The 15,221-nt window shown below is 42.7% G+C and overlaps 1 pseudogene; it reads left to right on the top strand.

Moving 5' to 3' along the window:
• The window catches only part of LOC138871690 (mitogen-activated protein kinase kinase kinase 20-like), a 53,693-nt pseudogene that overhangs the window by 13,684 nt on the left and 24,788 nt on the right, over positions 1-15,221 (top strand).

Here is a 15,221-nt window from a genome sequence, read left to right as displayed (position 1 = left end):
AGGAGAACCAACCTCGGGCGAAGCATATTCACTCGGAGGAACCGCCATCTGAGAATTAGATACTCCGGGAACAGCAGGCTTAGATGATGCCCTCTCCTCGAAGACGCGGGCCCGTTCAGCGCCACTAAAAGCTCTGTTAGACAGTGGGTGCCAACCCCATTCATCGCTGTCGTCCCTCAACTCGGAGGCCAACGCCTCCTTCTCCCCTTCGCAAGAGCATTGCCTTATCCCGAAGAACCACCAGATACTTGCAAACGGCAAAGCCAGTACAAAAGAAAGGAGGGAAATATTACCTCAAATATACGAAGGCCAAGGAAAAGGCAGCATGCACGCATACCTTGGTATTTCGCTCCCCATCTAATATGGAATATAGCTCACCACCGACGCTCATCGTAGGTCGAATGGGTCACCAGCCTCTAGACCCAGCCGGGCAGGTCAAGAACTTCGCCCGACATCCATAAAGTTTTCGCGAAAAGGGAAAAAACATGATTACTCAACTAATTTTCGCTATAGGCAAAATCTAAAAAAGCACCAGACGCTCCACTCACATGCATAATTCCATCCCTTGGGAAATGGCAAAAGCTCCACAGGGATAATGTCAGTCGTTCGAACCCGGACAAACCAACTGGCCCACTCTCGATCCCTGTCTTCTTCGTCATCAACAACAAAGGGCATAGACGAACGGCACCTCAGGGTTAGTAGGCCTTGGTGATGAAAGGGCCGGTATATCCTGATGAAGTGGTTAAGCATGAATTCATGCCTAGCCTTCTCCGCAAAGAACCTCATCATCAACACCACTCGCCAAATAAATGGGTGTATCTGTGCCAAAGTAACCCGATACTCCAAGCAAAAATCAAGCACGACACTATCAAAGGGGCCAAATGCGAAAAGGATATAGGTATACGCTCAAGAATCCATCATCAGAGTCCGTAATACTCTCATTCGGGGAAAGCACCTGCAGCGTTATCCCCTCGCTCCATCCATAGTATCTCATTGCCATCTCCAGATGTCCATCTCTTAACAAAGACACAGTCTTCAGAGTAAACTCCCGCGGTTCCTAAGCACCGGGAGCAACACTCCCCACTCCCTGCCGGGCCGGCCCGAAGGGGTTGCCATGACTATGGTAAAACTAACAGATCAAAGCAAGGACGTGCGCCAACACTTTTTGCGCCTGAAGAAATGAGGAACCCTATGCCAAAGTGGAAGGACAACAATCTAAAATAGTGAGGTCTTTTGAAGAAGATGAAGCCGCCCCAAATATATGCAAGAAGCAGCAACGACTCGCCTACCCAGAGTGAGCCCCGGGAAGCCAACAGCCTCGATACAGATCGATGGGGTGATACCCGATCCTGGAAGCATCCTTCGACGAGAAGCCAAGAATCAAGGAGTCGGTCGTATTATCTCCAATTTCGAGGCAGCATTCTACCTCGGGGACCCCCGCCAAAAAGAAGTCGGACTTCGGGAATTTCAATGTCATAACTCGACTCAAGGCAGTACCTGGTCTCATGGTTCCCTTTTCTAAAAAGAGGAATGAGCACGAGAAGCTCTGACCATGAAAGCTCCCCGAAGGCTCGAGGCAGCGCCTGACTACAGGCAACTCCTCAATAAAAGTCTATCCTATACGCTTCAAAAAGCTATCTGCATCAAGATCAAAAGGGACCCCCAGGTACCCAAAGCTGACCTCCATTTAGGATAACATTCTCAAAAAGCTCCAAAACTCATCATATTATCTCCTTATAACTCGGAGGGACCGACAGCCAGAGCCTATCAGATCAATTCAGGCTTGGACCGAGGTACGACGATGGGCTCGGAAAAGAGCCATGTCGATCAACATAGGATCGGAAAGATTGCTCACTCCAGAGTCAGATATCAGTGGTCAATAATAAAGAAAGACATCCAAAAGGCCTCAAAGGGAACGAGAGCATACAAAAATAAGGCAAGAATCGAAAGCAGAAGTCAACAAAGTATATTCATATTCATAAAAATCCATGTACAACAGCCATCGAAAGGTCCTTACATACAATTGCAAAGCCTACAGAGGATCTCTACGCATAAAGGAAGAAATAAAAGGATGCACATGTGAGCACGTGATTTTTGCCCTATGTATGAATAATTCCCAAAATCCCAAACAAAATAATTTTTCTTTATTTTTACAATTTTTGTGCATTTTGGCGTCATTTTCTAACAATTGTTGCATTTTATTTGTGCGTGTTCATTTTTTATAAAATACAAAAATATGCATTTTTGCATTTAGGTTTTAGTTTTATATTTTTAGTATCAATTAAGGATTAATTTGTTTAGAACAAAACATGAAAAATCACAAAAAATAGTTCACTTTTGCATTCTTAATGATTTTATTGAGAATTTGTCACAAAATAGTTTTTGAATAATTTTAGGAATTAATTAGTCTTTGTTTTAAAACAATCAGGATTTCATGTTAAGTTTTACATCTTTATAAAAATTATAAAAATTATAAAAATTATTATAAAAATTGTAAAAGTAAGAAAAGAAAATAAAAAAAGAAAATAAGAGTATAAAAGTGGTCTTATTTAAGACCCAAAATTTGGGCCAAATGCATTAAAACATTTCAGGCCCAAACGCCTCAAACATCTCAATTCAGTCCAGCCCAAGTCCCTACCCGGTCTGCCCCCCCCCCCCCCTTCTAGACGAAACGGCGTCGTTTCGGGGTCCCTGGATCAGGACCGTTGGATCTCATTAATCCAACGGTCCGGAACTAACGAGGTTCTTAGTATTTAAGTGTCCGAACCTTTCCCCCCTACCCCCATTTGCCTCATCTTCCTCACCCCACCCCTTCTCCTCAAACCCTAATCCGCGTCGCCCCTAAATCCCTCGCCGGCGGTGAACACAAACTACACCGTTCACCCTGAGATTAACACCACAGATCCCCCTCACCCTCCTCTTTCCATTGCACCCACTGGTTTACCTCGAATAAGGCCAGAACTCTTCGAATCTTGGTTTGAAGTTTTCCGGCCAAGTGACAAGTTCCTCCAAGTCAGTCCAAAATCACACCCCACAACCCCCAGCCCTTCCTCAATACTAATCTGTGGTTGTTTTCTTTCAAATCACCATGAAACGGCCCGAATCTTAGATCTAAGAATTTCTGGCCAAACCCTAAAACCAAATCCTTTTGATTTCGAACCGTAGTATCCTTAACCATGTGTTCTCTTGTAAGAACACATGGTTAGGGATGTTACGCGTCAAAAATCTGAACGGATTCAGATATTTCTGACTGGCCGGAGTCCCTATTGCCTCTGTGAGTTTTTTTACTGCTTCTTTTTACTCGCATGTTTGAAGTATTCTTTACGGTTTTGTTTCGTTAATTGTTCTGTTAATTTTATGGTTTAAGTGTATTAGCTTAAGTTCTGTTAATTACTGTTGATTCTGAGCTTGATATTTGGTTGAATGATTGTAAGTTCATGGTTTAAGAATTAGTTTAAAGTTCACTTAATATTAATCATGGTAGCTTAAGCTCAGTTTAATTTTGTTTAGCCTGTTTGAGTTGGTATAATTGAACAGAATTGGTTTTGGTTAGTCTAATTAGTTAGTTTCTGAATGCTAGTTAATTAATTTCAGTTAGTTTCAGATTGGGCTAGGGTATTGGGTATAGCTGTTAAGGATAAGGGTAGGTTCAGTGATTTTGAAAGGCTTTCAGGGGTAATCTGGGTATGGAAAAGGGTAGTTCTGATAGGAATAGTAATATCAAGGTATAGGGAAGGGCAGTATAGGCATTGTATGGGTAGAGGAATACCTTAGGGCCTTCTAGAATGGGGTACAAGTGTAGATTTTAATAATTGTAGTGCAGTTACTTGTTTAGCAAGAAAAAACTAGAGGGACCAAACTGAAAATAGGGAGGGACTGATTGGCAAATCAAAACCTAATCTATTCTCTTTGGGGTTGCTTATAAAAGGGTATGAAATGCCTTGGGAAAAGGGGTCTACTCTCCATTTTCTTCTTTGAGCACTGAGTTTTCAATTTTAGTTCTTCCTTGCTTTTTTTTATTTCAGTTATCATTTTAATTCTAATATTATTCAGAAAAACAAAAACATCAACAATGGAGAAATCCGAAATAACTTCCTAGTTTCATCACTAGTCTTGGATTTCAATTTTTGGGTTTTGGGTTTAGCCTTACTCCAAAGGTGCTTAGGTGCAGCTGTGAGGGTCAGGGGTATGTTTTGAAGTATGTTAAACTGATCTGTGGGAGTCTGCTTATATTTCTGGTGTTTCAAAGCAATCTGCCTGTATTTCTGTGGTATAACATTGCTGGGTTTATTGCTGCTGCTGTTGAAAGTAGCTGATTCCTCTCCTTTTCCCTATTTCCATTTCACTTCCCAGGTACATTTCCTTGACTGGCATCTACGTAACTCCTAGTTGAAGTGGAGAAAATGAGAATGCTACTGGAATTTTGTTGCCTTTGGAAACATTGTCTGTTGATTGCCTTTTCATAGTTTAGTTTGTTTAAATTGTCTGACTGTTAATAATTGATTTAGTTGGTGTTGATTAGAGCCAATAACTGATTTGTATAATCGAGACTGATGAACTGTCAAGCATGAGTTTGATCATTTTAATTAGTAAGTGAGCACTTGGTATTTAAATTCATGTATGTAGTCATGGCTGTGGACTGTTTAGACTGTGCACTTCATGTTTATGAAATTGTAGTTTTCAGTTTGTTTAAGTTCCACTGTCTGCTGAAGTTAAAATTGCAAAGTGGTAATTGATTTTGAGTTCAGTACACATGACTGCTTTTAATTTTGGACTAATATGAATTGTACAACCAACAGCTTCATACTGGGCCATTTTTGGACCAGGCGTACTAGCGGGCAGCCCAGATTTGGGTTAGATGATAAATCGAACTAGGGCCTAGTTGCATCAAGGCTTGAGAAATTAGTTTAATCAAAGGGTGCCCAAGGATTCGATCCCTGGGTTGTACGACTGTTAATTAAAATTTTGGGCCTGTCTTATACCTAACGCCTAGCGTTCTAAAGGCCTGTGCCTGCAGCATGTGCAATGGCAAGACTTTGGGACTTAGGGGCTCAGAGCCCACTCGTTTAGAATTTCTTCCTGGGTGTTCAAATTCCAATTCGACAAAGTGTTGGCTTTAATCAATAAAAATTTAGATTTGGAAAGGTTGTTTAGTGAATTTCACCACCTTCCCCAAAATAACAATACGTTAGAACCTTTAAGCACGACTTACTTAAAGTACCTTCTTAAACTCGGGTGCGTATTGATGCGACCCAAATCCAAATCTCGACGAAGTCAAAATGCGTGGACAATCACGGGTGCATTGATTGTGACGTGGTTTGAAACGTGTTTTCATGACGTCGTAATTCCTAAAAATAAATAATGATACAAAAAAGGTTCACAAATTGAGACGAGCCTCACCGCACAAATAAATAAATGTGGGGCCCTCAATAAATGGTTATTAAAAATGATTAGAATTTGGGAGGGCCATTTAGCGAACTTCACGGCTTTTCCGCAAAATAATATTACGTTAGAATGTTTAGGCGCGATTTTAATTAAATAACCATCTTAAACTGGGGTGCGCATCAATGCGACTCAAATCCAAATCTCGACGAAGTCGAAATGTGTTGATAACCACGGGTGCATTGATTGCGACGTGGTTCGAAATGCGTTTTCACGACGTCGCAATTTTTTTTTTCAAAAAAAATAAATTATTATAATAAAAGCGGTTCAAAATTAAATAAAAGGCACATAAGCTAGCATGTATTGAAATTAGATAAAATCAAATATGACAATTAAGCGACCGTGCTAGAACCACGGAACCCGGGAATGCCTAACACCTTCTCCCGGGTTAACAGAATTCCTTACTCGGATTTCTGGTTCGCGGACTGTTAACAGAGTCATATTTTTCCCGGGTTCGGGATTCAACCGGTGACTTGGGACACCATTAATCTCCCAAGTGGCGACTCTAAAATCATAATAATTAAATCCCGTCCCGATTGTCCTTTAATTGGAAAAACTCCTTTATACCCTTTGTGGGGTGTAGGTAGAAAAAGGAGGTGTGATAGCTCTGGCGACTCTGCTGGGGAACGAACCCAGAATCTCTGGTTCAGGGTTCAGAATTCGAGCTTAGATAAATTGTTGTATTTGATTGTATCTGATTTTCCTACATGTTTTGTGCTAAATGTGTTAAATGTTACCGCTTGGATATTATCTGAACTGTATATAAACTGTGCCGACACCCTTCTCTCTTCACCTCCGGGGATGTGCTTACTGGTTGAGACTCCCTATTCTGTTAGTGTCATACCTTGAAATAAGAAAGAGGCCGGATAAGTTACGAAGCCGGATGGCCTTTTGGTTCCTGGTAAGTTGCCCCCTCCTCGACTCGAGTTGTTCGCTCGGGTACACAGTCTAGAATACTGACACAGGTTTTGAACATAGAATAACATGACTTCATGCCGGATCCCTAGTAGGAACGCTTATTTGCATCACGTTGCATTTGACTTAGGGGACTCAACACAGGGGTTGGGTCCGTCTAGGACTAGCAACCTGAAATGAAAAGACCATCCTGATGCATTCTCTTGTGCTGTGCATTCATTTGCCCCGAACCTGCATGTTGGTCGGTTTCTGAATCTCGGGTGTTGGAAAATTGGAAAAACAAGGGAGAGAATGAAATAAATAGCAGTTGGAGAGTTAATTGATTATTTTAGAAATAAGAAATCAATAACCAATTACTGGCGAAACTCTGCCGAAATTTTCGAAAAAAAGGGAATTATTTATAGAAAAAGAGTCTTTATTTTGGGAAAGCATCAGTTGTTTCATTATTTTGTTGAGAAATAATAAAAATGAGAGTCCGTTTTTTTAAACTAGGAAATAAATTGTTTTAGTTGTTGAAAAAAAAATGTTTTGTTTTTAATAGTTGTTATTCGCTTATGCTAAAAACAAAGATGGAAAAGAGTCACGTTTAAAATAGTTCGGTTAATTTGCCCGAACTACGTCTGGTTTGATTCTTATAGGGCGTGAGATACGTAGGCAACCCTCGTCGGGTCCAACTTTCCCTTTTTGAAAAAAATAACCAGAACGTATCAAAATTTTAAGTTTGTCATGAATAAACCAGATAATGCCGTTTTTGTCAAAATTAGCAAAATGTTCTCAAACGGGGCGCCGGAAGGCTGACCTTACGTAAATAGCCACCTTTGGTCATGTGTTTTTATTTTTATGTTGAAATAAAAAAAAAGGGAGCTAAGTAGGGCCATGTTTGAAAGGCAAGTTCTCCGCTTGAAAACACCTAGGTAATTTTTGAGTTGCAAATATAGACAGTTGTTTTTGAGTCAAACAAGAGTTTTCTTTTGCTTAAAAAACGCTTTAATAAATGTGCAGGATGAGCACGATGGTGAATGAGCCCTTTTCAATAATGACCAAAATCCCTTTTGAGCTGCAATTATGGTGGAATGATTTAGGCAAAGAGGGGCAAGACGAAGTGAGAAAATATTTGAAAGACCTTCCGGATTTATTAAACATTCAGCCTCGGGGGGATATTATCAGGGCATTGGTCGCCCATTGGGATTCGGCACATAATGTATTTCACTTTTCAGACTTTGAACTCATCCCAACATTGGAAGAAATAGCGGGTACATTGGAAGTGATCAAGCTCCATTGCGATTCAAATACTTGATTGCTCCTAGGGCCATTACCATACACCGATTCTTGGATTCCTTGAAAATTCCCCGAACAGTTCACCATCCAGATTTTGCAAAGGGTTTCTGCAATTTTCGCTTCATGTATGATAGATATGGCTATGTGGGCGGGTTCAATAATCCAGACTTTAAGCTTTGCAACAGAAATAGCCGACAAAAATGGGAGGAACACAGGCGAGTGGCGTTTATGATAGCTTTTTTGGGCCTCGTAATATTCCCAAGGAAAGATGGTAATATTCATCTGAAAGTAGCAGGCATCATCGGTACTTTGCAAACCATGGGGAAAAGTACTTTAGCACCTATGATTGTGGCTGATATCTTCAGAGCTCTCACTGCGTGCAAAGCTGGGGGAAAATTCTTTGAAGGATGTAATTTGTTGTTACAGATGTGGATGACTGAGCATTTGTGCCCTCGCTCTCAGTTATTGAGTTACGGTTCGGTTGAGAAAACTTATATAGGTGAATTTTACACAAGAATCAAAGGGGATAGTCTACCTGAAGGAGTCGTGGCCTGGGCATTACTATTTAGGAACCTCAACGCTGACCAGATACAGTGGGTGTTTGGATGGTTACCAGTCGTAAAGGTCATATATATGCCGGCAGCCCGCCCGCATTTTCTGTTGATGGGACTCAAAAGCATCCAGCCCTATGCGCCATATCGGGTTCTGAGGCAACTCGGTAGATATCAAGTAGTACCGAGAGATGAAGATTTGAGTACCCAAGTGGTCGAAATCAGTCCTGACGGTCAATTCCCCGAGGAAGAAGTTCGCCAAATTTGGAGCGAGTGTCAACATTTGATGGCAAACACTTGCGTGTCAGATAGGGTCAAAGGGGAAGTTGCCCCAGGGTATCACGAGTGGTTCAAAGGTGACGTGGCATGTGGGAGGCCGGCTAAAAGGCCTCACCTCTAAGATTTCGCCAAGTCATCCCAAGAGCAGTGGGACTGGTTAGCAAAGGAAGAAAGCTATCGAGTCGAGATTGGTAAACTAAAGCAGCAAGTTGAGAGTCTGAAATTCGAGAACAGTATACAAGTTGTCGCGGATCAAGGAGAAAAGAATAGACTGGCTCGAGAAAATGAAGCACTTAGGACCCAAATCCGACTGTTGAAGATAACCATCGATAAGCAACCGAGAAGCCGATCCGATGAACAATTGGTAAAAAGATTGGGAAGCGAAGTCAGAGAAGGGCGGGATGAGTTAGAAAAATTTGAAATGTCATGGCAGAAATCAAAGCACAGTGGGAGACAAGTACCGAAGAGCGTCGCCAATACTTGAATCAGTTGAAGAGGGACCATGAGAAAATTGTTGCCAATTTAAAGAGAAAAGTAGTTGCCCTTGAAGGTAGAGCGGTTAGGCAGGCTAGAGACTTCGAAACTGAGAGCGGACATTGTTACAACTTGTTAGCCCAAATGGAGGCAGAAGTGCAACAGCTGCAAGACCAGCACTTGCAAGACTCCCGAGCTTTAAAGACGTGCAGCGATCAGATAAGACGCTTGCTCATAGAAAAGAAGCAAACAAAAGACAGGATTAGAGCCATTGCTCATGCTATTGTCAGGAGATGCCGGGTTTGTGAAGACATGACCCGTACTACTTTTATCTCAGCAGTGATGATCTATGTGAAGCGAACCATGAATGAGTTAGAGCAGCTTGAAAGGGATTTGGATCCTAGACCCGCGGCGAGGCCGAACGACGCCCCGCGGATACCTAAGTTTGAAGCACTAGAATATGCATAGTCCGTGTCTTTGAGTGTCTACCATGTCGAGTCAGTCTTTTGTACGTCCGGATTGAGTATGTTTGCAGCTTAGAGTTTTTGTTTGCTTTCAGATTGCGTTTGTTAGTTTCTTTCCAAAACAAAAGATGTCGAGTTTGTAAGAGTCTGTTTATTAATGAAAGTTGAGCATTTTATTTCCACCCATATTTTTACATTTATCTGCACGAACTACGCTTGGTCTGATTCGTGCGGGGTCACGATACGTAGGCAATCTCCATAGGATTCGACCATAATCGTAAGAAAATAAAAGGAAGAAAAGGAAAATAGAAGGAAAATCGAGAAAGAGAGAAAGAAAGAAAAGAGCGGAAAAATAGAAAGAGAAAGAAAAGCACAGAGAGGGATAAGATGAAAGAATGGTAAAAAGAAACAAGGAACGAAATGCCGGGATGGCGCATGCAATAGAGCAAATGCATAATGAATAACTGTATAAGTGCATTCATGCCAACATGCGGTTATTAAAATCTGATAAAACTTAATCGCTAACAAAGTGGTTGTCTAAATGTGTGAGTCCAGGCAGGTGGTTAGTTGATTGGCAATTCTGGCAACTCACCCGTACAACACCCGGTCGAAAGATCAAGTAAAAATGACAGGGCAGGATTCGGAAATCAGCATTGTAGACCCTTCGAATGAGGTTGAGGTAACCTATGTGGGTGCTATGAAAGAAGAGATGAGGAAATTAAAAGCACAAATGGCTGAAATGCATCAGGCATGGTCGCAGGGACATCTGGCACCACTATATCCTGCTAACCCATCTTACATCCCACCCCTGGCTCAAGCTCAGGAGCCTACCACTCCCCACACATCTTCAGCTTTCCCTTATCAGGCCCAGGGTTATGGTACCACGTCATACGCTCCCCCATCTCCACCCTCTAAACAGAACCCTCCACCACCCATGGTTCCCGTCTTTGTGGCACCTCCCCCAGCTCCACTACATAGATCATCCAGTGAGCCGCTATTCCAAGCTTACGACACCCAATATTACCCTCCCAAACCCACTTTCAAAGCACCTGAGCCATATACCTATTCTCCTCATTTTGAAATCCCGGGAGAAGTTGAGAAACCGGTCAAGAATGTAGAACAAGAGGAAGTGATTCGTAAAGTCAAAAGCCTGGAGCAATCCTTCAGGAACATGCATGGTTTAGGTAACCAAGTTAGCGTCGCATACAAAGATTTGTGCCCTTTTCCTGATGTCCAGTTTCCTGTGGGATTTAAGATGCCGAAGTTTGACTTATATGAGGGGCACGGTGACCCAGTAGCCCATTTGCGTGGTTTCTGTAGCAAAATGAGAGGTGTCAGGGGAAAGGATGAATTGTTGATAGCATATTTCGGTCAAATCCTGAGCGGGTCAGCGCTAGAATGGTACACGAGGCAAGACCCCAGCCGATGGTATACATGGGATGATTTGGCACAAGCATTCATTGGCCATTTTCAATATAACCTCGAGATAGTCCCCGATCGTCTGTCATTGTTGAAACTGGAGAAGAAACCTAGGGAAAGTTTTAGAGAGTTTGGTTTCCGATGGAGGGAACAAGCTGCAAGGGTTGATCCTCCCATGAGGGAGAGCGAGATGGTAGATTACCTCTTGCAAACATTGGAACCTACCTATTTTGGTCATCTAGTAACATCTGTCGGAAAGTCTTTTAATGAAGTGGTAAAGATGGGAGCCATGATTGAAGAAGGATTGAAATCTAACATGATATTGAGCTACTCAGCGTTGAAAGCAACCACCCAGGCCATCCAAAGCGGTACTGGTGGTGTGCTTGGGAAGAAGAAGAAAGAAGAAGTTGCTGCAGTTGAAGCTAGTGCTTGGTCCAGGCCCAATAACCCTCCACTCTACTACAACCAACCCAGACCCCACCACCCAAACTATCAATAAACCCCATATGGCCCGCCGCAACACTATTATCCACCACCAGAACCACACTTTTCTATCCACCACGCCCAGACCTACACTTAACCCCCAGTGCACTTGCAATGGCGTACACTAAGTCCCCAAAATACACAGCCACACCCATAAAACACCTATCCACCTCCCAAGGCTAACAGACCAGGAACCAACTTCCGCCCGAACCAAGCTTTTAGAAGTGAGAAGGCCCCAAACAGAAAAACATTTACTCCGCTGGGAGAATCTTACACTACTCTCTTCCACAGATTGAAACAGTTGGGAATGCTAACCCCAGTTGAATCCAAAAAACCAAATCCTCTTCCCAGAAACCTGGACCACTCTGTTAGCTGCGAGTATTGCTCAGGGATGCCGGGGCATGATACTGAAAAATGCTGGAAGTTGAAAAACACGATACAAGAGCTCATTGATAATCGTCGTATTGAAGTACAGGCTCTAGAAGCCCCGAACATCAATCAAAATCCGTTACCAGCACATTACGAGGCCAACATGATCGAACTGATACATAAGGGGCAGAGCTTAAGAAACCGTCGCAGGTGGTTATGGTGATTCGTTCTACGGAGGCCAACGAAGAGACAGTGAGTGCAAGGCCAGTGGTTCAGTTAAAAGCAATAAAAGACAAGCCAGTGGTGGTAATGGGAAAAGGACCATTTGCGATTGCAAAAAATCCTGAACCAGTCAAGTTAATGGTACCAGGGTTATCATCTGCACCCGTGGTGGTGGTGAAAGGAGCTTATATAGAACCGGTTATCATAAAACCGGTAGTCCAATTACCCATGGTTGACAGCAAAGCCGTACCGTGGAGATATGACAAGGTAGTGGTGACATACAAAGGAAAGGAAATTGAGGAAGAGAGTTGTGAAGCACAAGGACTAACCCAGTCGGGACGTTGTTTCGCTCCCGAAAAGTTAAGAAAGGCTAAGGGCGCTAAAGGAAATCCAGTTCCAGTCAAGAAAGCTGTGACGGAAGAAGAGACAGAAGAGTTTTTGAAAAAGATGAAAGTACAAGATTATTCCATTGTTGAACAACTGAGAAAAACATCGGCTCAAATCTCGTTGTTGTCGTTACTGATTCACTCTGATGAGCATTGTCGAGCTTTAATGAAGATATTGAATAAGGCTCATGTGCCCGAAAAAATTTCAGTGAACCATCTAGAGACAATTGCCAACAAGATCTTTTAAGTGAACAGGGTAGCATTTTCTGATGATGAATTGCCTATGGAAGGCACAGAACACAACAAGGCTCTCTATTTGACGGTCAAATGTGAAGGTTCAATGGTTACTCGGGCACTAATCGATAACGGGTCGAGCGCTAATATTTGCACGTTATCCACATTGAACAAGTTAAAGATTGATGAGGATAGAATCCGCAAAAATAGCATTTGTGTTCGAGGGTTCGATGGAGGGGGAACAAACACAGTAGGGGATATTGTACTCGAATTGACTATTGGCCCAGTCGAGTTCACGATGGAATTTCAGGTGTTGGATGCTGCAGTATCCTATAATCTTTTGTTGGGTCGACCGTGGATTCATGCGGCAAAAGCCGTGCCCTCCACACTGCACCAAATGATCAAATTCGAGTGGGACAGACAAGAAATTGTGTTACATGGGGAAGATCCCACATGCGCCATGAATGATGCCATTGTACCCTTTATAGAGACCGAAGATGATAAGGGGCCATGGGTGTATCAGATCCTCGACACGGTTCCGGTGAGCAGAGTGCCCGAGGGTAAAAGCATGCCATGTCCCAGGGTGCCAGCTGCGACCGTCATGGTAGTGTCAGAAATGCTGAATAACGGGTTCGTGCCCGGGAAAGGTTTGGGGGTTGAACTTCAGGGCATTACTCGACCTGTGTCTTTGCCCAAAAATCTGGACACCTTCGGGTTAGGGTTCAAACCAACAGCGGCAGATGTCAGAAGGGCCCGTAAATTGAAGAAGAAAGCTTGGGTTCTTCCTAAACCAATTCCTCGATTGTCCAGGTCCTTCGTCAGGCCGGGTATCAAGAAACAGTCATTGGCAAATATGCAGGTTCGTTAATTGGGGCAGAGGGGAATTTGGATAATGTGTTTGAGAAAGTATTTGCTGAAATAAACATGGTTGAGGCCGGGGAAGGGTCAAGCAGAGCAGACATACAGTACATCGGACCACATGCTAACATCAACAATTGGGAAGCTACTCCTCTTCCAGTTCGGAGGGAGTCGTGGTAGTGGGTTTTATTTTCCTTTTTGTCACCTGGATTATTCCAGGGTTTGTAATCCAATTGCCATGTTCCGTCCGTTTAGATGAGTTAAAACTTTGTTGTCTTGACATTTAATGAAATGCAATTTTCTCCGTCCCTAATTTTCTTTCCATTTTCTTCTCTTTTCTTTCTTTATACAGTCCTTTTTATGCTGATATCAATGATATGACATGTATGAGGAACCTTCGGCCCAGTTTTAAAAGCCAATCTAGCTCAGAAAGGTAATACAAGAGATCGAGTGTGATGATGGGGTGGATTGTAACGTTGATGAAGCTTATGAGGAAATTAGTAAAGAATTAAGTCATTTTGAAGAAAAACCCAAACCTAACCTAAATGACACAGAAGCGGTTAATCTAGGGGACCAAGACAATGTGCGAGAAACTAAAGTAAGTGTGCATCTGGAGCCATAACTCAAGGAGGAGATAATTAAAGTATTGCATGAGTACAAAGATATTTTTGCATGGTCGTATGATGATATGCCAGGTCTAAGCACCGATTTGGTGGTTCATAAATTACCCACTGATCTGACACTCCTTCCTATCAAGCAAAAGTTGAGAAAGTTCAAAACGGACATAAGTGTGAAGATCAAAGAAGAGATTACCAAGCAGTTTGAGGCAAAGGTCATTCAGGTTACACGGTACCCCACTTGGTTAGCTAATGTCGTGCCTGTGCCGAAGAAAGATGGTAAAACCAGGGTGTGCGTCGATTATCGAGACCTTAACAAGGCAAGCCCAAAAGATAATTTCCCATTGCCCAACATCCATATACTGATCGACAATTGTGCCAAACATAATATTGGTTCTTTTGTGGATTGTTATGCGGGTTATCATCAGATTCTAATGGACAAGAAGGATGCAGAAAAGACGGCATTCATCACGCCGTGGGGAACATATTGTTATCGGGTCATGCCGTTTGGTTTGAAAAATGCTGGGGCAACTTATATGAGGGCCATGACAACCATCTTCCATGATATGATACATAAGGAAATCGAGGTATACGTGGATGATGTGATCGTGAAGTCTAGACAGCAATCCGACCATGTCAGACATTTGAGAAAGTTCTTTCAAAGGCTTCGCAGGTACAATCTGAAGCTCAATCCTGCAAAGTGTGCTTTCGGGGTGCCATCCGGGAAGTTGTTGGGGTTTATAGTCAGCCGGCGGGGTATTGAATTAGACCCGTCAAAGATCAAAGCTATTCAGGAGTTGCCACCTCCAAGAAACAAAACCGAGGTGATGAGTTTGTTGGGAAGATTGAACTATATCAGCAGGTTTATTGCTCAGCTCACGGCGACATGTGAACCAATTTTCAAGTTGTTGAAGAAAGATGTCGCGGTCAATTGGACTGATGAATGTCAAGAGGCTTTTGATAAGATAAAGGGGTATTTGTCAAACCCACCCATGTTGGTTCCGCCAGAACCAGTGAGGCCTTTGATTTTATATCTGACAGTTGTGGACGGTTCATTTGGCTGTGTACTGGGGCAGCACGATGTTACGGGCAGAAAGGAGCAGGCTATCTATTATCTCAGGAAGAAGTTCACATCTTACGAGGTTAATTATACTCATCTGGAAAGGACATGTTGCGCCCTAACTTGGGTGGCACAGAAGTTGAAACATTATTTGTCATCTTACACTACTT

This window comes from Nicotiana sylvestris, chromosome 6 (assembly GCF_000393655.2).
Source record: "Nicotiana sylvestris chromosome 6, ASM39365v2, whole genome shotgun sequence".
Taxonomy (NCBI): Eukaryota; Viridiplantae; Streptophyta; class Magnoliopsida; order Solanales; family Solanaceae; genus Nicotiana; species Nicotiana sylvestris.
This window is presented reverse-complemented; position numbering and strand designations above follow the sequence as displayed.